This window comes from Primulina eburnea, chromosome 6, assembly GCF_022965805.1.
Source record: "Primulina eburnea isolate SZY01 chromosome 6, ASM2296580v1, whole genome shotgun sequence".
In the NCBI taxonomy this organism is placed as follows: domain Eukaryota; kingdom Viridiplantae; phylum Streptophyta; class Magnoliopsida; order Lamiales; family Gesneriaceae; genus Primulina; species Primulina eburnea.
This window is the reverse complement of record NC_133106.1, coordinates 15,376,577-15,402,787: the sequence shown is the minus strand read 5'-3', so window position 1 is coordinate 15,402,787 and position 26,211 is coordinate 15,376,577. Positions and strand designations below refer to the sequence as shown.

General features: G+C 37.1%; 1 pseudogene; it reads left to right on the top strand.

Moving 5' to 3' along the window:
* The first annotated feature begins 14,841 nt into the window (after positions 1–14,841).
* LOC140835335 (filament-like plant protein 7) lies at positions 14,842–17,348 on the top strand (annotated as a pseudogene).
* Positions 17,349–26,211: the final 8,863 nt, after the last annotated feature.

The window sequence follows — 26,211 nt, the reverse complement described above, 5'->3', positions numbered from 1 at the left end:
ATGGGAAACAACTGATGTACATATCCGATCCTCCTAGAGAAGAAAAGTCCAACTTGGAACAAATGATGTCTAAGTTTATCTCATCCACTGAAACTCGACTCCAAAACCAAGATGCATCAATAAAGGGGCTCAAGAATCAAATTGGACAGTTGGCCAAAATGATAGCAAGTAGAGAGCCGGGCACCTTGCCAAGTAATACCGAGACTAATCCAAAAGAGCAAGTGAAGGCCATTGAGTTGAAGAGCGGAAAAGTTTTGGAGCCTAGAGAAAAAGAGAAAGGCCAAGTGCCGGATGAACATGCTGCGACGTCTCAAGGTAAGTCATCTAACTCTACACCAGCACTCACTGCACAACCTAAGATTGTTATCCCTCCACCTTTTCCTGCAGCATTAAAAAAGGCAAAACTAGATGCACAATTCGCCAACAAGAGAAAATTGGAGGATCACATGACGGTGAACTTGACTGAGAGTTGCTCTGCTTTGGTGCAAAACAAAATCCCACCGAAACTAAAAGACCCAGGGAGTTTTTCTATCCCTTGCATGATTGGTGATGTTGTTTTTCGCAAAGCGTTGTGTGATCTTGGTGCAAGTATTAATCTGATGCCCTTATCTGTTTTCAGGAAACTCGGATTAGGAGAGCCTAAGCCGACGAGGATGTCTTTACAACTGGCTGACAGGTCTGTCAAGTACCCCCGCGGAGTGATTGAGGATGTGCTAGTGAAAGTGGACAAGTTTATCTTTCCTGCGGACTTCGTGGTGCTTGATATGGATGAGGATGAGGAGATGCCTCTAATTTTGGGTAGACCGTTCCTTGCGACTGGCAAGGCACTGATTGATGTGCAAGAAGGGAAGTTGCGATTGAGAGTGGGCGACGAAGAGATTACTTTTGATGTGTTTAATGCACTTAAGCACACACTGCATTCTGATAGTTGTTTTAGAATTGATGCTTTTGACTCTCTTGCGTCTAACTATTTGCAGGATGCTCTTAGGGACCCTTTGGAGGCCACTATCGATACTGAATTGGGAGAAGAGGAATTGGATGAGGAAAGAGCCGAAATTGTGGCACACTTTAATGCCAACCAACCATGGAGAAGGCCAATGAGGATGCGACTAGAGGATCTAGGAGAACGAAGAGATTTGACCCCTCAAAGGTCAAGCATCAAGGATCCCCCAACACTTGAGCTGAAGCCGTTGCCTCCACACCTCAAGTATGTGTACTTAGGTGAGAATAACACTTTACCTGTCATTATTTCTGCTGCTTTGACAGATGTGATGGAGGACAAACTGTTGGAAGTATTGAAAGCACACAAGAGTGCATTTGGGTGGAAGGTGGTGGATATCAAAGGGATCTATCCTATATCTGATAGTGCATGGGTAAGTCCCGTTCAATGTGTGCCAAAGAAAGGTGGGATTACTGTTGTCACAAATGAAAATAATGAATTAATACCCACTAGGACTGTTACAGGATGGCGTGTGTGCATTGATTATAGAAAATTGAATGATGCCACCCGTAAAGACCACTTTCCTCTTCCCTTTATTGATCAGATGCTTGAGAGGTTAGCGGGTCATGAGTTTTATTGCTTTTTGGATGGGTATTCGGGGTACAACCAAATTATGATTGCGCCGGAGGACCAAGAGAAAACCACTTTCACTTGTCCTTACGGCACTTTTGCTTTTCGCCGCATGCCGTTTGGTCTATGTAATGCCCCTGCCACATTTCAACGTTGCATGACCGCTATATTCCATGATATGATAGAATCTTTTCTTGAAATTTTTATGGATGATTTCTCGATATTTGGCTCGTCTTTTGATGATTGTTTGCAGAATCTGACGGCAGTGTTGAGGAGATGTGAGGAGACAAACTTGGTGCTTAATTGGGAAAAATGCCACTTCATGGTACAAGAGGGAATTGTCCTAGGGCACAAGGTTTCGGGGAACGGAATCGAGGTGGACAAGGCGAAAGTAGAAGTGATTAAGAACTTACCACCTCCGGCGTCCATAAAGGGAGTTAGAAGTTTTCTAGGCCACGCCGGTTTTTACCGGCGTTTTATCAAAGATTTTTCTAAAGTTGCCAAACCTCTATCTTCTTTACTCATGAAAGATGTACCTTTTGACTTTAATTCTGATTGTTCGCAGGCATACGAGAAGTTGAAGGAGCGCTTGGTGACGGCTCCTGTCTTGGTAGCACCGGATTGGGATCTACCCTTCGAGATCATGTGCGACGCTAGTGATACTGCGGTAGGTGCTGTCCTCGGCCAAAGACAGAACAAGGTATTCCACACTATATACTATGCAAGTAAGACTCTAGATGAGGCACAATTGAATTATGCTACCACCGAAAAAGAGTTACTTGCAGTAGTGTTTGCACTTGACAAGTTTCATGCATATCTTGTTTTGTCTAAAGTCATTGTCTACACTGACCACTCTGCACTGAAACATTTACTTGCTAAGAAAGATGCAAAACCACGCCTACTTCGGTGGATTCTATTGTTGCAAGAATTTGATTTAGAAATAAAAGATAAGAAGGGTGTTGAGAATGTGGTTGCAGATCATTTGTCTAGATTAGAGTGTATTTGTAATGATTTTGTTGATCATGCTATCGATGATTGGTTCCCGGACGAGCAACTATTTGAGGTGAGAAATTGTCCATGGTATGCAAATTTCACTAACTTTCTTGTCACAGGCACACCTCCACCGAACCTATCTTTTCACCAACGAAAGAAATTCTTTTCTGAGGTGAAATACTATTTTTGGGAGGAACCGTTCTTGTTTAAGATTTGTGTAGATTCCATGATAAGACGGTGTGTTGCGGAGGAAGAGTTTTATAAGATTCTCAACCATTGCCATGACCGTGAGGTAGTTGGTCACTTTGGACCAACGAGGACGGCATCTAAGGTACTCGAATGTGGCTTTTATTGGCCAACCCTCTTTAAAGATGCTCGTTCTTATGTGCTACATTGTGATAAATGCCAACGGTCAGGTAAAATCTCTAACCGTCACGAAATGCCTTTAAATAATATCATTGAGTGTGAGGTTTTTGATGTATGGGGGATAGATTTCATGGGACCATTTCCTAGTTCTTTCACAAAAAAATACATTTTGGTGGCGGTGGATTATGTGTCTAAGTGGGTAGAGGCGGAAGCATACGCCACTAATGATGCTCAAGTGGTTCTAAAATTTTTGAAGAAAAACATTTTTAACCGCTTTGGAACACCACGAGCAATCATTAGTGATGGTGGCACTCATTTTTGCAACAAACTCTTTGAAACACTTTTAAGCAAATATGGTGTCACACATAAGATCTCTACCCCTTATCACCCCCAGACGAGTGGTCAAGTGGAAGTGTCGAATCGTGAGATTAAGCGAATTTTGGAGAAAGTAGTAGGTGTCAGTAGGAAAGATTGGTCGGTGAGGTTAGATGATGCTCTTTGGGCGTATAGGACTGCTTTTAAAACACCTATAGGCACTACACCGTATAGGCTTTTGTTTGGTAAAGCATGTCATCTACCTGTTGAATTAGAGCATCGAGCATACTGGGCCACAAAAGCGCTAAACTTTAATTTTACTGATGCTGGTGAACGACGGTTGCTTCAACTAGATCAATTGGAGGAGTTCCGGAATTTGGCTTACGATCTCGCACTGTCTTACAAGGAAAAAACCAAAAAGGCGCATGACAAGAGAATCATCGAGAGAGAGTTTAAGGAGGGTGAAAGTGTTCTGATCTACAACTCCCGGTTGCGCTTGTTTCCCGGTAAATTGAAGTCGCGATGGTCCGGTCCATTCATGATCTCGAAAGTTTATCCATCGGGAGCTGTCGAATTGAAAGATGGGAAGGACGGGACATTCACGGTCAATGCCCAGCGCCTCAAGCACTACATGGGTGGCACAGTTGAGCCACAACTTGGAATCACACGGTTCCAAGATCATCCGAACTGAGACGGACCGACAGTCAAGCTCTCGACTATAAATTGAGAACTCTTCTTTTTCCCTTATCTTGCATATTAATTCAATTTCGATTATTGTCGTCTTTATTCGTATTTATTGTTAATCTCGTTTCTTGTTCTTCAATTTTGTTTAAAAAAAAAAACGTTATTTCGATTCTGGGCAGAAAGTTGGCGCTCGGGCGGTATTTTATGCCGCTCGAGCGCGAAACTTCCCTTGGCATACAGAAAGTTGGCGCTCGGGCGGTGATTTCCTACCGCCCGAGCGCGAATGCTCAACTCTGACTATTACCTTACAGAAGGTTGGCGCTCGAGCGGTAACTTTTTACCGCTCGAGCGCGACCGCTTTAATAAGCGAGATCCCCTTTCCCTTCTTCATTCTGCACGCCACTTTCCCCAATTTCTCCCCAAAATCCCTAACCCTCTTCCACTCTACTCTCAAATTTTTGCAGGCAATCTCTCCTACCATCAAGACTCAAGCATCGTGGGCAAGCTCATCCTTCGGAATTCAAGCGTCATCTTCTCCGATTTCCCCAAAATCTCTCTCATCCACTACTATGGCTCCAAAGAAGAAACAAAGAGGTACTTCCGCTTCTTCCTCTTCTTCGACTTTTGATAGGCATCGCTTTGTTAGTGAAGAAGCTCGGGCTAGTATGAGCATGCCAAGATGAATAGAAATCCGATAGTAGAGAGGGGATTCCGAAAAGAAACTGCCGATAGGCACCTAGGACCTCGGATAGAATTGGAACGGCGCGGATGGGAAACTTTTTCTAATCATCCTAAGGCGGCGGTAGTTTCGGTGGTGCGTGAATTTTACGCGAATGCTATGGAGGGGAGAAATGGGACGGTGTTTGTTCGCGGTGTACATGTCCCGTGTGACTCGGCAACTATCAATGCACTGTTGGAAACGGCGGAGGTCGACAACTCTCGTTTTGAGGCTTTAGCTGCTGACCCGAACTATGACTTGATTATCACCGCGCTATGCCATCCGGGTGCGGGTGCGATGTGGAAACCAGTGGGCGGACCGCCGAGCTGTTTCGACGAGAAATTCTTGACCGTTGACGCTGCCATGTGGTACTTATTTGTGGCCCGACGGATGATGCCGGTCTCGCATAAGAGCGAGGTCCAAAAGGAACGAGCGGTTCTCCTTTTTGCGTTAACTCACGGCTACGACGTGAATGTGGGCACACTTATCCACTCTCAAATCATGTTGTGTGCTCGCAACAGTCACGTCGGTCTGTTCTTCCCGACAATTATCTCCGAGTTGTGTGCCCGGGCGGGAGTTCTATTCCGGGACGACGAGGAGTGGATTCAACCCATGAAGCCGATTTCCATCGAAGACGATAAGCGAAAGTATGCCAAGCGACAGATTGACTTCCCCACTGAGGAGGAAAATTTAGGTGGCTCTAGCGCCGCCGCTCCATGCCGCCGTCCACCACCACCCCGCCGGCGAACTCACACCGATATGATGGCCGAGAATCTTGCCTTCCAAACGCATCAAGGTCAATTCAACTCGTATGTCACCGACCATCTGTCTCACATTGACTCCATGATGCGCTCGCTGCTTGTGCAAGGGGGCATTGACCCATCGACCGTGCCGCCGTCTCCGCTACCTCCTCCCCCATTCCAGTTCCAGTATGATTATTACCAGCACGGGGGTGCCGCCGGAGTGCAACCGCCGGAACATGACGAGGATGAGCCTTGATCAGGGGAGTTTACTGTTTCCCCTTTCTTTTTATTTTGCATATTCTCTTTTGCATTTGCATTCATGGTTCTTTTTGTTCTTAGTTTTTGTTTCGTTTTGTGCAATGAGGGCATTGTACAACTCTAGTATGAGGGGGGTAGATTGTTTTGTTAGGTTGTTTTGCGTGTTTAGTTAATTGGTTTTTAAGTCGTTGCATTTATGTTGTTTAAAGTCGTTATGGTGAGAAGACATGTTTATGAGCCAATGATGATGGTGAATTGATAGTTTACAAAAATATTGATTGGGTCACGTCGTGAATGATACTCGTGATTGTTAAAGCATGAATTATGGTACAAATTTTGAACTTTTTGAGCACATATGTGTGGGGGCTAGAATGTTGTAGGAATAATGGTGAAATTTGAAAGTTTTATGTGGTTAACTTGAAAGGCACCATTTATGAGTTGATTTAGCATGCAAACCCGTGAAAATAAGTCGCTATGTGGGACCTTGAATGAGAAAATTCGATTTGCCTTGAACTTTACATTTACCTCCGTTCCAATGCACTCATTAAAAGATCATACTCCCAACCGGCTGTAATCCAAAGTTATATTATATTCTTAGCCTAGGGAGTACATGTGTGAAAATTGTGCATTCAAAAAAAAACAAAAAAGAAAAAAAAAGAATAAAGAAGGAGATGTAAGGTGAGGGGGAGCCGAAAAAAAAAAAAGGAATGAAATTCTATTCCTAGGCTAAAAGTTGGAGATGTAAGGAGATGAGGAAAGTCAGACGATAAGTCTTGACGATTGCACAATGAAAATGATCGGTGTACTCCCAACTTTTATCCATTTGAGCTTATTTTCCTTCTTTTCGACACCTTTATCTGCACTTAAAAGTTGAATAAAGTTCAATTTATGGCTAGTGATAAATGGACACAGGGATGCATGCTAGTGAGACTTGTATTGAAGTGTTGATTGAGTGACTCGCATGATTTAATGATTGATCTATTTGACGTACGAATGACTAGACCCATCATGACACACACACGTTCAAATTAGTGTCGATATTTAATTGTAGACGAGAATGAGTATTCGTTGCGACTTGACTTGACTATGATTGATAGTGGGAAAGTAAACTGAGGCATGAGCATAAACGTGTCAACTCACCATCGACATTTAATGGTGTTGGTTAGTTCTTGTTGGAGTCTTTTATTTATTTTTGTTGTGTTTATTTAGAGTCTCGTGCTTTAACCTGTTTTGCTTGAGGGCAAGCAAAAGGTTAGTATGAGGGGGTTGATAAGTGGTGTCTTTACGTGTTTATTGCATTAGTTTTAATTGTGTTTACATTGCGCATGCATGCATTTCATTTACTTTTTGTTCATTTTATAGTAATTAATTGCTTTTGATTATGTCTCACTTGTGTGTGATGGATCTGCAGGAAAAATGATCGGAGAACGAAAATCAGAGCGAAAGGTGGAAAGCTCAAGAATATTGGACAGAACAAGCGGCGCCCGAGCGGTACATTTCTACCGCCCGGGCGCGAGAAGTGAATAAATTAAGGGCCAAGACAGAAAGTTGGCGCTCGGGCGGTGCTTTTCTACCGCCCGAGCGCGAGAAAATGCCTCCGAAGTCAGCCTTACAGAATCTTGGCGCTCGGGCGGTGCTTTTCTACCGCCCGAGCGCGAATGCCGCATCAGCCGAGGGAACTTACAGAAAGTTGGCGCTCGAGCGGTACTTTTCTACCGCCCGAGCGCCACTTATTTTTGGCAAGATTTGTTCAGCCGATTCTTTCCTTAATTTCTGAACAAGACTGATATGGTATGCGAGGGGGACAATTGGAGAGGCATTCAGACATAATTCGACAGCCGTCAAGGAGCTTTGGAGAGAACTTTGCGCTTGGAGTGAAGATTTGAAGTTTTCCGGGCATCGTTCTTCGCAGATTTCGTCACGTCTCGTATTTCTAGTTTATTTTCCGTTGTTTAAATATTGTTTTGCTTATTTTCATTATGAATTCTAGTAGCTAACTTTATTATTTGTTGGGATTAAAGGGGATCCTACCCCAAACTTTCAGTTGGTTAATTTATATTTCGGTTTGTGATTTATTCTTGATTATTCTACGATTTTCATTGTGTCGTTGAGCGTAGCTAACTTTTACGACAATTTTATATTACGAGTGAGTTCGAGAGAATAACTAGTGATAGGATCGAGTAGTATAATCTGCGGATCTACAATTTGCATAGACATATGAAATTGGATACATGTCGATAGTCATAGTCCTTAGGGTCGAAAACTAGGGGATTTCATCAATCGAAATGCGGTTCATTCTTGATAAATAATTAAAGACATTTAATTACTTCATTGAGTGAATTAGTTTGGCATAGCTCGAGAGAGTGTGTTCAATTGAATAGGAAATCCTGTCGTAAGCGTAGAACACAATCGAACGAATTAATTAATTAATAAGGGGTAGGTGAACCAGAATTCCCAACAAATTCTTTTATCATTTGAAATTTAATCCATTGATTTGGCATTCATATTTCATCATTTAATCTTTGAGCTTGTTTATTTAAATTTTCTTGAATTTTATTAGTCATAAAACAAACAATCAAATTTCGTCGCTAAAGTTTTAATAACTAAAATAATAATTTTTCAACACAGTCTTCAGTGGAACGATACTCGTACTCACGTACACTATATTATAACTTGACATCGTGCACTTGCGATTAATTTTGAGAATACAAAATCATATTTTTTATTGGGGATTTTACTGTGCAAGATTTGCTCGATCAAGTTTTTGCTAAAACCAACAAAAACAACGGTGAATACAATATCAGGTCCTGTAGACTTGATTAAAGGATGTGGTAAAGCACAATTTTTGTTACCTAATGGTACAAAATTTTTGATCAATGATGTTTTATATTCACCACAATCGAAAAGAAATTTGTTGAGTTTTAATGATATATATTCCCATGGGTATGATACTCAAACAATGAATGAAGGGAATGAGAAATATATGTGTCTTATCACATATAAATCAGGAAAGAAATATGTGATTAAAAACTACCAATGCTCCCTACTGGATTGCATTATACACATATAAGTCCCATTGAATCAAACATGGTAGTTGATAATTCTTCGATATTAACCAATTGGCATGATCGATTGGGACATCCTGGTTCAACAATGATGCGAAGAATTATAGAAAATACACATGGTCATCCACTGAAAGACCAGAAGATCTTTCAGAATAATAAGTTTCAATGTAAAGCATGTTCTCTTGGAAAACTTATTATAAGACCATCACCAGTCAAAATCCAAACTGAATCACCAATGTTTCTTGAACGTATTCAGGGTGATATTGTGGACCAATCCATCCACCATGTGGACCATTCAGATACTTTATAGTATTGATTGATGCCTCCAGCAGATGGTCACATGTATGCTTATTGTCAACTCGAAATGTTGCATTTGCAAGATTACTTGCTCAAATAATAAAATTGAGGAATCAGTTTCCCGATTATACAATCAAGAAAATTAGACTTGATAATGCTGGTGAATTTACTTCCCAGACTTTCAATGATTATTGTATGTCTATGGGAATCATTGTTGAGCATCCTGTTGCTCATGTACATACACAGAATGGATTGGCTGAATCATTGATTAAACGTCTGCAAATGATTGCTAGACCAATGATTATGAAAACAAAGCTCCATATTTCTATATGGGGACATGCAATTTTACATGCTGCTTCATTAATTCGCATCAGACCAAGTGCATATCATAAATACTCCCCATTGCAGCTTGCATTTGATAAAGAACCAGACATTTCTCATCTGAGAATTTTTGGATGTATGGTGTATGTGCCTATTGCATCACCACAACGAAAGAAAATGGGACCTCAAAGAAATGTTGGAATTTATATCGGTTATGATAGTCCATCAATCATTCGATATCTTGAACCTCAGACAGGAGATGTGTTCACAGCACGTTTTGCTGATTGTCATTTTAATGAGGAAATCTTCCCAATGTTAGGGGGAGAACAAAAACATACCGAAAAAGAAATTATATGGTATGTATCATCATTGTTACATCTGGATCCAAGAACAAAACAATGTGAAAAAGATGTACAACAAATTGTACACTTGCAAAGAATAGCAAATCAAATATCAGATGCATTTGCAGACACAAAAGGGGTAATTAAATCATATATACATGCTGCAAATGCCCCTGCTCGAATTGAAATTCCAAAGAAACAAATGGAAGATACTCATGATGTCATTAAACGCCTGAAGCGTGGAAGGCCAGTCGGTTCCAAGGATAAAAATCCTCGACAAAGAAAATTCATAGAGAAACACGATGATCACAAAATAAAGAATGATGTTTCTGAAGAAACATATGATGATCACAAAATAGAGAATGGTGTTCCTGAAGAAACACATGATGATGAAAATGTTCTGTCAGAACCACAAACTGACGAGAATCATGAAATCTCTATCAATTACATTAATACTGGAAAAATATGGAACCGAAAAGATATAGATGAAATTGATGATATATTTTCTTATAATGTGGCAATCGACATCATAAATGATAATGAAGATCATGAACCAAAATCTTTTGGTGAATGTAAAAATCGGCAGGACTGGATAAAATGGAAAGAAGCCATCCAGGTTGAATTGGATTCGCTAAATAAACGTAATGTTTTTGGACCTATAGTCCTTACACCTGAAGGTGTAAAACCTGTTGGATACAAATGGGTTTTTATTCGAAAGCGAAATGAGAAAAATGAAATAGTAAGATATAAAGCTCGACTTGTTGCACAAGGTTTTTCTCAAAGGCCTGGAATTGATTATGAAGAAACGTATTCTCCTGTGATGGATGCAATTACGTTTCGGTATTTGATTAGCTTGGCGGTATCTGAAAATTTAGAAATGCGTCTTATGGATGTTGTTACAGCTTACTTATATGGATCACTTGATAGTAATATATATATGAAAATCCCTGAAGGATTTAAGATGCCTGAAGCACAAAGTTCAAAACCCAGAGAATGTTATTCTGTGAAATTACAAAGATCATTATATGGGTTAAAGCAATCAGGTCGAATGTGGTATAATCGACTAAGTGATCACTTGATGAAAAAGGGATATGTAAATAATTCAATATGCCCTTGTGTTTTCATTAAGAAAACAACATCCGGATGCGTAATTATTGCTGTATATGTTGATGATTTAAACATCATTGGAACGAATAAGGAAATTCAAGAAGTTGTGTTATACTTGAAGGAAGAATTTGAAATGAAGGATCTTGGAAAAACCAAGTATTGTCTGGGTTTACAAATTGAACAAAAAGAATGTGGAATGTTTGTTCACCAGACAAATTAAACAGAAAAGATCCTTAAACGTTTTAATATGGATAAAGCAAATCCTTTAAGTACTCCAATGGTTGTTAGATCATTAAACATAGAAAAGGATCCATTCCGTCCATGTGAAGATGATGAAGATATTCTTGGTCCAGAAGTACCATATCTAAGTGCTATCGGTGCCCTTATGTACCTTACAAATTGTACAAGGCCTGATATATCTTTTGCCGTGAATCTGTTGGCAAGATTTAGCACATATCCAACAAAGAGACACTGGAACGGAATTAAACATATATTCCGTTATCTACGAGGAACGACAGACTTGGGACTTTTGTATTCAAAAGATGCTAATCCAAGTATAATTGGTTATGCTGATGCTGGATACTTATCTGATCCACACAAGGCACGTTCCCAAACTGGATATGTATTTACTCGTGGAGGCACTGCAATATCTTGGCGTTCACAGAAACAAACGCTCGTAACAACTTCATCAAATCATGCCGAGATTATTGCATTACATGAAGCAAGTTGGAATGTGTGTGGTTAAAATCAATGACCCAACATATCCAAATTTCATGCGGATTATCATTCGATGAGAAGCCTGTGATATTATATGAAGATAATGCTGCATGTGTTGCTCAAATGAAAGAAGGATACATAAAAAGCGACAGAACTAAACATATTCCTCCTAAGTTCTTCGCATTCACCAAGGAGCTTGAGAAGAATAAATGTATTGATGTTCGTCACATTCAATCAAGTGAAAACTCATCAGATCTCTTCACAAAGGCACTTCCTACGTCAATATTCAGAAAGCACATATATAATATTGGGATGCGCAATCTACGAAATTTGTGAAGAATTGTTCGTGTCAACATGAGGGGGAGTTTACGTGACTGCACTCTTTTTCCCTTACTATGGTTTTTATCCCAATGGGTTTTTCCTAGTAAGGTTTTTAACGAGACAGTACAAAACACGTAATGAAGACATCATCGTATCATGATCACCATCACAAGGGGGAGTGTTGAAATAATATATTTTAATATGGAAAAAGTAATAGTTGAATATTTGAATGTTGAAAATAAGAGTTGTAAAGTTAGAAATTTGTGTGTGATGATGTAGGTAATGATGTATTTTATTTTTGGATTATGTGTAATGAAACTCTATAAATAGATCTCTCATTTGTGAAGAAAATCACAATTGAGTAGAGAGAAAAATATTATAAAGTGTTTAGTTTGGTAAATTTTGAGAGTTTGAGATTTTTACTTTTTACCATAAATTTTTACTTTTTCACAACATTATCCAAATTTTAGACATGTTATATTTAAGGTTCTGAAAAATAAGTGAAAAATTATTAAATATTGTGGGCAAGTTTCGAGTTTTATCGAATTAAACGAGTTTAATAAAAACTTAATATTTTAATTTTTACTATAGTTTCACTTAAATCAACAGTCCATTAATAAATTAAATAACATATTAACATAATAAATTTAAAAATAAATGCATAAATTTATCACTGACTCCACTTCTAAAATATTGTTTCCTGTTAGCTACTCCATCGTCCTCACAAACTGCTCCATTGTCTATCAAGTGTTTTCAGGTTCACAAACAATATATATTAGCTTTAAGATTTATATTTGTTATTTAAAATTTAAAATATTTTACTGTGTTTATGCTAGTGAAAGCTGCTCACAGATAAGATTCGTGAGACCGTCTCACAAGAGACCTACTCTTAAATATTTCCTTCAAAACTCGTGTTTTTTCACATTTAACATGTACGTAAATTAATTAACCTAATATTGACACTTTTTTCTCCACTTTTATCCAAATCATATTTTTTTATTCATGTTTTATACTTAAATTAATCCTCGTTTCTTCGTGTTCGTCATATTATCCTTTATATCAAACTTCCCCTAGAGATTGTGAAGACCATACAAAGAAAAGATTAAAAAGAGAAGAAGAAAAAGGATTTCTAGCCTTGTTGGGAATGGTTTAAATCACACATTGAGTATACAAGAAACAAACTAAAATGACATTAACCGGTAACGTGTCTTTAGATATTTTTTATCCCAAAAATATAGTATCTTAATAGAGAGGCTAACGCGAATATAGAAAATAGGGTCCACATTCACATTGACCCATAACAAATAAATATGACCATGCCCCCAACACATACACAAAATCAACTGCTCCAAAAAATCAGACCTGTCCACTAGCAATTCCAATTATATATAAAAAGAGTCATGTTAATTTCTTGGCTCGTGAATAAAGTGACCGTCGTATATTGAATGTATAATTTTGATATTTTTTTTTATCATATTAAATAAGTGATTGTTATTTTATTGGTGGATACAGATATACAGAAAAGTGCATCCCACTAGACCACTCATAGTAACAACTCCGTGTAAGAGCATGTGTTCGAACTAAAGTTTTGATATACAAGTTTTTAAATTTTAGCCCTTCTTTTGAACGTTATTTTTAGCGAGGAGAAAATAAATAAAATTAGTTCAACAATTTGGCCTATATATGTTGAGTCGGACTCTTGTGAGACGGTGTCACGAATTTTTATCTGTGATATGGATCAACCCTACCGATATTCAAAATTAAAAGTAATACTCTTAGCATAAAAAGTTATATTTTTTTGTGAATGACACAAATAAGATATTTGTCTCACAAAATACGACCCGTAAGACCGTTTCACACAAGTTTTTGTCTTATATGTTTGTGATTCTTTAAATTAGTCAAGCTTAATAAAATTTAATAAAAAAAAAGGTTAAATCTAATGCAATAAATTTAATTTACAGTTTGAATTCGGGTAGGATGTGTCGGCAATGTATAGAAATAAACTAATTTATTGTATTAAGATCAAAATATGACTGATTGTACGATGAGAAGTGTAGCTATATAAAGTTATAAACCGATTCGAGGGATCAGTTTTTTTATTAAAAAAATTATTTTTAATTATAAATCCATTTATAATGAGGAAAATAGTTCATTCTCTGATGAGATCTTATATATATGTGTATATATATATATAGGCATAGTTTGGTACACATGATATGATAAACATGTGATATATAATATAAATATAAGTTAATGATAAATAAAATGTAGGATATTATATTTAATGTTTGGTATGATTTTAATAACATTGATTAAATTTATATATTGATTGTAATGAGAAAATTAAACTTATCATAATAAATTTTATAATTTCAAAGTTGTTGCTTGAGTTCATATTTTTTATATGTTCATATACCGATAGTACTTGCATGATTTATTTATTTTTACTATTCAAGTTTGTAAATATCTTTATGTTAATCATTCTACTACATGTTAGGTAACAATTTCAAGGATAGAAGTCTAGAAGAATTATGGTTGACACATCAAATTAAAGATGCTGAAGAAATTACTTTGAGGCAAATTCTCAATCAGATTAATATTCTACCAAAGGTTACGTATCATTTATTATTCAATTTATTTTTGTTACTTCAAGATTTTTTTGAATGTTTATTCAATGGAGAAAATATTTTATAAATGATATTTATAAAAATGAGATAGGAAATCAAAAATTGACATTTAATTTGACTTAATGTGTCTCACTTATTAACAAATATAGAACAAATTCTATTGCTCCAAGGCATATATACATGAGATAGAAAATAAGGCGAATCCATGGTACAAAGCATATAGTAATTGCTCAAAATCAGTCAACAAAACAATGGAAACCTGGAGCAGTAATAACTGCATAGACTTCAATATCAATATTGTGTCAAGATAAAATTACATTTAAATATTATGTCTATAACTTAACATGAGTTGATAATAATGCCTTACATTAAATTTTTATTATGGATATAGAATAATAATGAGCGTAAATGATGACACTGACACTGCATGGGTTACATTGTTCCGAAACGTCGCAAATGTTTTTATTTGCTGTAGCGTTGAAGATTTTATCGATTCCATTACTAAGGTATACAAATAATGATTATATATATATATATATATATATATTTATATACCAAATAGAGAAGAATATACATTTCTTCTCAAAATGGACAAGTCGGTTGAAATAAAAGACAGAACATTAGCATTTGTAATTGAAGACATTCAAAATCCATGCACAAATTTCAACAACAACAACAATGCAAGAAAAAAGAGATAAGTGGATTTCGAACAAGAAGAAATTATAAAGAAAAGAGGATGTCCAACAAATATCATGAATGATATGGGCAAACAAATAATAGAAGACGAAATCTAGTGAAATGTTTTGTTCAAAAGTTAGGGTTAGGAATCTTTAAGTCGGGCTTCCGGGGCAGGTTGGTCCAAGAAAGAGCGGGCCTCCAGTTGGGGCAAATAATTTATTATTTTGCAAAATATCTCCCAATTTCGAAAAGTAAATTTGATATAAATTTACCAAAATATCCTTCTTATTTTATTTTTAAAGAAAACATTGAATTATTTGTTTTTCTTTAAAAAGTAAATAGATGCCTTTTGCTCTTTTGAAAAACCTATTTAATAATATGTTCTTTAGAATGACGATTTGTGAAAAGAGTTCGTTTCAGTGTACTGAAGCTGGTTTAGTACATTAGTTGATGACATATGTTAAATTAAAAAGATCAAACATAAATTCTGACTAGTCTTTAATAAATAGTTACTATGCATTCATAAAAAGTTGTGTAAAAGTTGTGAAAACTGCAGCATTTAAGAAGATTCTCATGACCAAGTATTGTCTACCATTTGCTGAGTTTTGATACAAATACTTATTTTTTGTTGTTTCTCCCATCAAATGTACAATTATGAGTCTAACTTGATTCTGACTCCAATTAAGCCCATTGGAAGTTTGGAACTATAAAAAGGTTGTGTGATACTCAAAATCGACCGATCAAACTTGTTTGCCTTCAAGTATCTTGTTATTTGCTTAATGTTCCGAAAAATGTTTTAGCTCATGGAAAATTTTCTAACATGTTTTGACAGGTACAAGAACTTTTGGCGGAAAAAACAGAACTGGAAAGAGATCATAAAATTCTAGATGACAAGCTTTCATCTGCCCTCTCTGAATGAACATCAATGATAACATGGCAAAGAAACAGATGAAAATTGCCCAAGAAGCTGTTGCAGGTGTTCTACTGCTAAAAAAATAGTATATCACAGCCTATTTACAACTCGCAGAGTAGAATTTTTGGAACCTTTCCTCGCAACTTTGTTCATAATTTGACATCCTCTATTTATTTATATGTAGGATGGGAGAGGGCAGGGTCAGAAGCAGTATCTTTGAAACAAGAACTTGATAATGTTTTACAGCAGAAAGCAGCTTCTGAAGAACGATTAGGCCACTTGGATGTTGCATTGAAGCAGTGTGTATAACAATTGAGGATTGTTCATGAATAATAGGAGAAAAGAGTTCATGGCGCAGTGGCGAAGACAAAAGAAGAATTTGAGAAAACGAGGATTATTTTAGATGAAAAGGACGCTGAGAAAACGCATCTCGGTAATTCTTCATCAGGAAAGGACAAGGTTATTGAAGATTTGAGTAAGCATAGGACTCAGGTAGGGGCTGATCATAATGCCCTAATGTTGAGAGTAGAATCTGCTGAAAAAGAGAATACTTATCTGAAGTACGAGGTCCGTGTTCTTGAGAAGGAGCATGACATCCAGAATGAGCAAAGGGAATTTAATTGTCGAACCTCTGATATTGCTCAAAAACAACTCCAGGAGAGTAAAAAAAATTGCTAAGTTGAGTCAGAATGTCAAAGGCTACGCCTTCTTGTCCGGCCTAGCCCTGCTGCTTTTGTTAAAATGAAGAATGAAGTCGAAATGCTTGGAAAAAATCAAATGGAGATAAGGAGAAAAAGGCCAAATCCTTAATTGATTAATTCAGGGAACTTTCACGTCAACATGCCTTCTGAAACACCAAGAAAAAGAATCAATTCCCTGCCAAAGCAGTCGCATGTGATGAGAAAATAGAATTCTGAACAATGCACTTAAGAATTCAAGTGAACTCCACTTTTCTAGAACCATGTGTGCCCGTACACCTTGCAGACTATCACGGGCTGGACAGATAGACGAGTTACTTGAAGCCAAACAACTGCAGAACCAGGTCACCTATGTTTCTTTCCATAACATTCTTTGGCTGCCTCGTCTGATATGGGAAGCGATGACAAAATCAACTGTGAGGAATCTTGGGCTTCTGTTTTGATCTCAGAGCTTGAGCATTTAAAAAACAAGAAACAATTGGGCACGCCATCTCACATATATACGGGAAGTTCAGACATGAATCTCATGGCTGATTTTGCTGAGATGGAAAAGTTGGCAGTAGTGTCTGTCGATTAGCCAGCTGGAACTTCTCATCATTCCTCCAAGGCATTGTAGTGACCCGTTCCAGAATCACCTACTAGGCAAGAACTAAGCATGCAATTAACCTAATTAACAATAATCAGAGATAACAGCGGAAAAGTCAACAAAATAATGGTTATACAACCCAATCGAAGTCTAGAATAACTCCAAATAAAATATCCAATACAACCATATCGAATCAAAACAATACCGATAAACTAAACCAACCAGCTACTCAACGTCCTCCTCCTGCTCCTCCTGAGCTGTCCAACCTGAGGCCTGCCCCGTGGGAATGGGGTGTCCAAGAATAAACAAAACCGAGGACGTGAGCGATAAGAACGCCCAGTACAAAAGTATGAGTATACAGACCTATATGAAATGCACATGCTATGATCATGATACCGGGGTAGTCAAGAAACAGGAGTCACAAAAGGATCTCAACAATGCTCAGTCTAGAGGCGCCAAGTGGATAGTGCCGCGCGGTACACCTCTGGGTCACTACATCCACTACAAGACAGACGTGGACCTAAAATGTCCCGGACCACCGAAGCCCTCCCGACCCGTCGGCCACTGTGTACTCTCGGTGTCCATGCGTCCACAAGACAGGGCTGAGCGGCCCCAAGATATAGCTTATCTCGAAAGAGATACAGCTCAACAGTAAAGGCTATCTCGAAGGAGGTACGGCTCAACATGAAATGCAACGTGCAGTAATAAACGTGACATAATAGCATGCATCATATGACATATATCAATGCACCACATAATCATGCAACACATATAAGAATGTATACTCAACCAGGATATCTCGGATAGTACTTTCGTACCTCTATCACAGCAATCCTAATCCACTGGAACAACCAGACAACAGGTCTAATCCAAGCCTATTCATCAAGTGAAAACCATCACTAAACTTATCTACCAGACTTAACTAGATAATCCTGAGATAAATACTGATAAAATTCCAAACCTTCGTCCGTCGCTAGCCCGCTGATGCCGCTAGCTCCCAACTAGAGCACAGCTCTGCTACAAGACCAGCAGCTCCCCGCTAGTGCCCAAATCTCGGAACAAGACTAGAACCTGTCAGAAACGACTGAAATGCTATGGAATTCTCTGAATTGGCGAGTCAAAATGAGGAAATCCGACCACTATTTATAGGCCATGTTCGGATCGTCCGAACCCTCTTCGGAACGTCCGAACTATTACGTGTCCATCGGCTCTTGACAGCTCATGATCGGATCCTCCGATCATACACTTCGGACCGTCCGAACATGCACGTGTCCAGCTGCTCTTGACACCTCATGATCGGATCCACCTAACCCACTTCGGACCTTCCGAACTCTTCGGTGCTTCCGAACCATCTTCGGTCCGTCCGATCATGTCTCGGTCAAAATTACACATTAAACCTTCTTAATCACCATTACTCCGTTAATTACCCAATTTGGAATTCGGGCTACTACAGCATGTAATGAGATTACTGGTCCCTGAGGAAGTCCATCTGTCTAGCATTATGTGATTAGTTTGGATGTTTGACACTGGAATAATTTGCAGCAACAAAAAGCAGTAAGTCGATGCAAAAATAAATCTTTTATCCACGAGATGAGATCACTTGTATAACAGTGCTCTATGTTGATGGCATTCATCTCTAAAATACAATCAAGAAAATAAATCGCTACAACTCTTGTTAACAGCGAACGACATATGCAGAACTTTCAAGCACATAGTGAAAGAGAAAAGAATGCAACAAAAATATGAAAAGTATGATCAATGCAGATGGAGGGATTATTTGTCGCCTATTCATCGGTTGCATAGGAGGAGCACAATCTTCTGGATATGAACACAACTTTCTGTGAAAGTGTGAAAGGCCAAGGGACGCACTGTTTGATCCGAACGCAGCCTGACTGCTGGCTAACGGCGCACTGTTTGGTCCGAGCGCAGGTGATAGACTAATGGACATAAAGTTTTCGAATTGGTGCAATATTTATTTTGCCATATCGCACCGGGCCAGGCCGAGCCGAGCCGCCCGTGCATGAATTTCTCAGGTTTGGGGAGCAAGCGGTGTGAGGGGCCAAAGGGTGGAGCTTTCCACAGGTTTGCTCACCCTTTTCAGGTACTTGCTTTTACTTTTCTTAGCGGCCCCCGTTGTTCTCTGAGTGTGGATTCAAGCGCTAAATTCAACTTAAAATCCGAATGCATGAAACTTTAAATAAACCATGAATTAAAACACAAATTCATGAACTAAACATGTATTTAATGCATTAAAACAATTTAATAAAATAAAAAAAATTAATAATTTGCATGCATGTGGTTTACGTGGACTTTAAAATTTTCGGGAGGTTACATACTAGTTTGAGGATATTGCCTTTGACGAAAGTAATATGAAGAAGAAGTTTTGAGTCAAGAAGAATATGATGGAAGCGAATCAGATTCTGACTGAAGACGAGGTTTTTCGACACGAAACACATGAAGATTCCTCTGGTTTCTTTAGCTGGACAAAAGTATCTCTTAACATGGTCCAAAGAATCATGAGAGAAAATCCTAGTATTCAGATATATTCTCTGCAGGACAGGTAGAAAAATACTTACGAAGTATTGGCCTAAGAAATAGAAAGCAACATCTAATCCAAAAAGTTTCCAGAAGAGTAATGACAATACCAATGGAACTTAATGGAAATAGAATATAGATGCAACTAAGTCCTTCTGAAGAGATTAAAGAGGATTACAAAAAAAAAATCAAGATAGAAGTGGCACGGACCATGTCATGGATTTATATTGGAGCAATCCAAATTATGATAAAAGATACTTTTCAGAGAAGGAATAGATTAACCCATTGATATTACTATATGCGATAAAAGAATGGGGAACCTTCAAGACTTAGACCAGGAAACTATCTTAGAAAATCTCTGCGCAGGAAAGATTGTAGGAGTAATCTATCCAAGAATAGCCTAAAACCTGATAGATTGAGATTTTAGCCGAGCTTTGACATTACATCAGAATTTCAAGTGAAAAAGGCTGATGAAAGAAGGTAATAGACCATATTCGATAACCTATCAAATTTCATATGCTCTATCTAATACACATCATTCAGAATTGTTTTATAGAAATTAGTTCATTGAAATACCTGAGATATTTGGAAAAGTTGCTCAGGCAATTTATCCAGAAAGAGTTGAGTTTTCCTTAATATGTGAAACAAACATCCAAATACAAGACAAACAGATTCTACAGAGGAATCAAAGTCTTATAATGGAATCAAGAAGACAATATTTTCAGGGAGATCGAATTACAAATTACAGGTGGGGAAAAGCACATGTCCAAGAAACCCAATAGGAGTTAACAAGCTTTTACACAATAGTAAAGCTCAGATGCCCAGAAGGGTGGAAGGAAATAGAAATAGTATTTGATATTATGAAACAAAGGAATCAATTTCCTTGTAATACTATATAATATTTAGAACAACCTACGATAGGAAATTTCCACGGAATGATCAATATCGGAGAATTGGAATTTCATATAAAAGAAATTCCAGCGAAAGAACCAGATCGATTGGTTCTTGGACTAGAGTTTATCGAGAAACATAAACCTTGAAAACGTCTAGAATATGGAATGTAATTTATGACGGAAGATAGGATGTGGAAAATCCAATGACCACAAGTCCATACTCGATATACATTTCAGTAGGGATGTTATATGAACAATATAAAGCATAATACTTTACTGCTTATATTGATTCACGTGATGGAATCTGTACAGCAAAAAGAAGAGTTTTTTCAAATTATTTGGAGTTCTTATGTGATGAGCTACCAAAAAGAAGATGCACCTTTGTGATATGAGTAGTACCAATCAAATCTTTTAAGCCCTCTTCAACTGTACAGTCTATTATATTGAACAGTCTCGGAATCCTTCTCATTCTCGTGTGGGTCGGTTCATTCATGTTCCCTCTAATTAAAAAACCAATATTTTTGTTTTGAACCAAGACTTCTTGCAAAACCTCTTCACTTTGCTTCATAATTCAGAAAAAAGAAAAGGCAGGAAACACCAACAAAAAGCAAAGGGCCCAAAAAAAAGACGGCGGTCGAATTTCTGGGCCCTTTATTGTGGAAACGAATCAATTAATGAAATGATTGGATGACAATCATTTTATAGCAATTATTTAGTAGTTATGACGGGTTAGAGATGATAAAGAGAGTAGAAAGGAATCTGTAATCATGGCATCGAGAACATCATAAAGTTAATATATATATATATATATATATATATATATATATATATTAACTTTATGATGTTCTCGATGCCATGATTATATATATATATATATATATATATATATATATATATTAATTATTGGGAATTGTGAAAAGGGTGATATCCAAAAAGACTCGTATTTATTTTCTGAAATGACAATTTTTTGTGACAAAAATGAAAGAAAGAGAGAAAATTATGGTAAAGATTAATAAAAATGTGGTCAAGAAGCATAAACTTAGTCTGTTTCCATGATGTTATGGAAAAAAAGATCAGAAAAATATATAATAAGAAAACTAGATTTTGAATCAACGGATTTCCTATCTTTTGATTAGTTTGACTCGTTTGTCTGTCTGCATTATGTAAATCATTTTCCTGAGCATTTATCCATATTCCAACTCCATGAGAGAAATCGTTCCCATAAATTAAAAATTTATTAACCTGTGAGGAAATGAAGTTGAGACTCTTACTAAAATTTCTGAAGGCCATGTACATTTAACTGTTGGATTTGATTTTCTACACGCCCAAACGCAACGGAAATTTTAAAGTTTTTATTTATTTTGAGAATCAAAATATGATTTTCTTTGGGCGCTCGTATGATTTTAATAAAAACATACATAGGATGTTAGAATCGTTATACCTTTGGTGAATTAATGTAATGCCCGGTTACTCGTACAAATGATTAGTAATATGTTTATGTCATTATAGATAGTTATTTAGCTCATTATGTTTTACATATTGATTGAGGTATCAATATTGAGATTGAACATGATTTTATGTGGTCCATGGTATATTGAGAATGAATATATGACTAAATAGTTATAGTAAGATGTGTAGGTGATGGTAGTGTAATGGAATTTGTGGGAAATGAGATGTAAATATGGTAGTTCGTACGGGTTTTAGCATAATGATTTGAATATTGATCCAAATTGTGTGAGGCCTTAACCATTAGAAAGATAAGATATAATGCTACAACTTTCACGTTCTGGGTTTTGTCCAAATCATTGTGGAAGACAAGCCAAAAGTGCCCCGAAGTGTGTCGTGTATACCGTCATTCCCTCATTGACACATGTTAGGCAAATGGGCTTAACTTTTTACTCAGACCACCAAATGACCTGAAAAAAGTTTGAGATTCAAGCCAAGACATAGGGCTACAATTTTTTAGTTTACCATTTTTTCAGATTATGAACGGAAGAGACGTTTCCGGAGCGATCGTTGACGAAGTAGCGCGCAAAGGCAGAACAGGTGGCGCCCGAGCGGTAAGATTTTACCGCCCGAGCGCCGGTGCTTTGCAAGTTCAGTATTTTTCCAGAGAGTTTGGCACTCGAGCGGTAGAAAATGACCGCCCGAGCACCGGTGCACCAAAATTTTATCTTTAGGGCAGAATGTTATTTAAGGAGATAAGCTTCGACTTTTCTGCACATCTTCACAAATATATCAGTTTCTTCCACAACAAGACTCGAGAGAAAAACCTAGAAAACACTTCCCATCAGCTTTTTCATCCTTTCTTCCATCAAATTAAAGTAAGAACTTAGTTCTCCATCACAAGAACATCATATAGGTGTAAGTTTTCTTCTCTTTTAGTTGTTCTGCATGTAGAGGAGTGATTTTCACCTAGTAGATACATAGTGATGGATTTTTTTATATATTTGACAATATAGGAGCGAGATACATCGTCTCAAACAAGTATTCGTACGCTTGGACTGTAAGTTGGCATGTTCTTGAAGTAATACATGAGTAATATTATGATTTCAAATACTTCTCATTGATTATTGTTATATCTACATTGTTAGTATCTTATTGATGAAAACATAGCACCATATTCCATTGTTATGTATTAAATATGTAAGGAACTCATGAATATTGATGATGGGTGCTATGTTATGAACATGAACATGAACATTGAAAGAAAAATGACTGATTTTACATGATATAGAGCTTGTTGAAATCATGGGTGGTTTTAAGTCGACCAAAGCTATTGGCCAATACATGTTCATGGGGCGTGGGGTTGCCAAAGGTTGCTCCCTGACATCCAACACAGTAGTAGCTATATAATAAAGCAAGCATGGTAGTACAGGTCAACTAATGAGGCTCAAGTACAAAAATGAACATTGAATATATGCTACGGTATGACATGTTTTTAAGATTCATTATTGATCACGACTTGATATGTATGTTCCTTCGACGCATATTGATACGTACAAGTGCCAACTTATTGAGTTTTATAAACTCACGTAGCTCATGTATTACAGGATCAGGTAGTGAAGAGACGTAGGATGCCGGTTCGCCAATGGATGCTTGTAACATGCCTTACCTCGACAAGAACCGGGACATCTTATTGTATAGCTTCCGCATATGTATTGTAGTAAATTTTATGTCAGGATTTGAATCAAGTTCCATGTTATGTATGATGATACAAAGTATGTTTGTATATGAGAATATGTTTATAAGTGTGTATGAATAGTATTGCTTGGTTTTTTTTGTATACAAAATCTAGGGACATCATGCCAAAATTTTTATAAACCGTCAAAGTGATGCCTCTTGTTTGACTTGCTTGATACTATAGTTATATCATTCAAACCTTATTTTGATTATGGTAATCATGGTAAGTATAGAGTAAGGGTGTGACAATTAATCACGTGGCTCCAAATAATCCGGTATAAACGGATTAGCTCTTGTTGATTCCCTACAAAATTTCTTCGATGAAATCCTTTATTTTCTTCTAATCAGGTCCACGACTGAATTGTATGTTCCTCTTCCAAATTGCACTAGAGAATAAGAAAGAGATTTTACGCAGGAGAACAAATATCAAGAGACGGCTTAAACCCTAAAAATAATTCAAGGTGGCCGAATTTTCTTCTTTCTTTGGAGGAGTGTTTTTTGGAAATTATGGTTGTGGTATGCTAGGGTTATGACTTGCAACCCCTATTTATAATTAAGTCATAGCCTAATTACATAATTAATATTAATGAGCTTGATTTAATTAATTGGGCTAGTCCAACTAATTTAATTAATTTAATCAAGGTCCATTAAAGCTTTAGTTAATTATTATGTTGGACTTGTACTCCTACAAGCCCATTAAACATTTTACCCACCATATTTAATTTATTAATTAATCAACTCAACTTTTGATCTTAGTAAATTAAATACATTATAAATTCAACATTTGAATTTATTATTTAAATTATGAATTCAACTACTTGAATTTTCATCACCTCCAAAATTTAATATTTAATAAATCCAACATTTGAATTTAATAAATTAATTCTCAAATTTTATAAATTCAACTACTTGAATTTATTCTCTCGAAATTTAATTAACATAAATTCAACTCCTTGAATTTACTATATAATATAAATTCAACTTCTTGAATTTATTCACTCAATGGGAACAAACGATCCAGTGCTTGTGTGACCCTCAATGGTTCAGGGACACAGCTAGCCGTGTGTGGGGACCCGGACGCTAATCGTAATCATAATCGTCATTGGGACTAATTAATCAATTCTAAAACAGGGTCTAAAATTTTTTTTTAAAAGTATATAAAAGTATCAATCATGTACCACATACATTTATTCAACTAAGGTTTAAACAGCTAATGTCAAGTGTCCAACCCTATCTCTAATCCAAGTCCGGAGCCTCCACTCTAATCACGATCTTTCCTCATCTCCTGGACCCTGATCCTGTCCCACCTGTTGTCATGTACACGTACAGACAAGACAACAGCCGGATAACTCCGGTGAGAATAAATCCCAGTATAAATCAACGAAACATGAAATCATATAAACAAATATAAAGCATGTAATCAGGTAACAGATATATGTATCAAAATCTGAAACATAAACAATCATAGACTGTCGACAATGCTCATAACTCTATCATTCAGACTAGACTCAATCCTAGTCTAAGGATCACGGTTTCCAGATGTGGTGTTCCTATATCGAATTCCGTAATAGAAGGAACAATAATTCCATTACTCGATATAACCAAATATGGTGTTCCTATATCGAATTCCGTAATAGAAGAATTCCAATCTTATTTACTCGATATAACCAAACATCCGGTGTCCTGACCTAACCGTCATGGACTGTAGCTCTATCGCTAATATCCTATCTTGAGACATCGTGCAATGTGCCCGTGGCGATCCCGCCACTGTCAGGCACTTCCGTCCCAAGATTTCTACACTATCATGTGACATCGTGCAATGTGCCCGTGGCGATCCCACCACTATCAGGCACTTCTGTCACAAGATTACTCGTCTAATACCTGCTATCTATAATTCAAGAGAACAAGTACATCAGTCAAATCAATGCAAATATCAATGCAATAAAGTAAAGTATGTGATTTAGGGAAACTCAAGTCTAAACCGACTCAACTCGATCTCCCAATAACACATTGACTTATACCTTTCTTTCGTCGGTTTCTGGCTCAGTCGAAGTCCTGAACTCACAGCCTGTCTGGCAATGACAATACCAATAATCTCATGTCAATATACCTTTCAAATCAATAACAATTTAATAAATCTGGATTTAATTCAAATCATCGGCATAACGGTACAAATTCAATATTTCCGTCAATACAATATCCTCAAATCACAGTTACAATCCATAACCCATATCCAATACAACCCGTAATCCAATCACAATTCAAATCTGTCTGTTATAAAT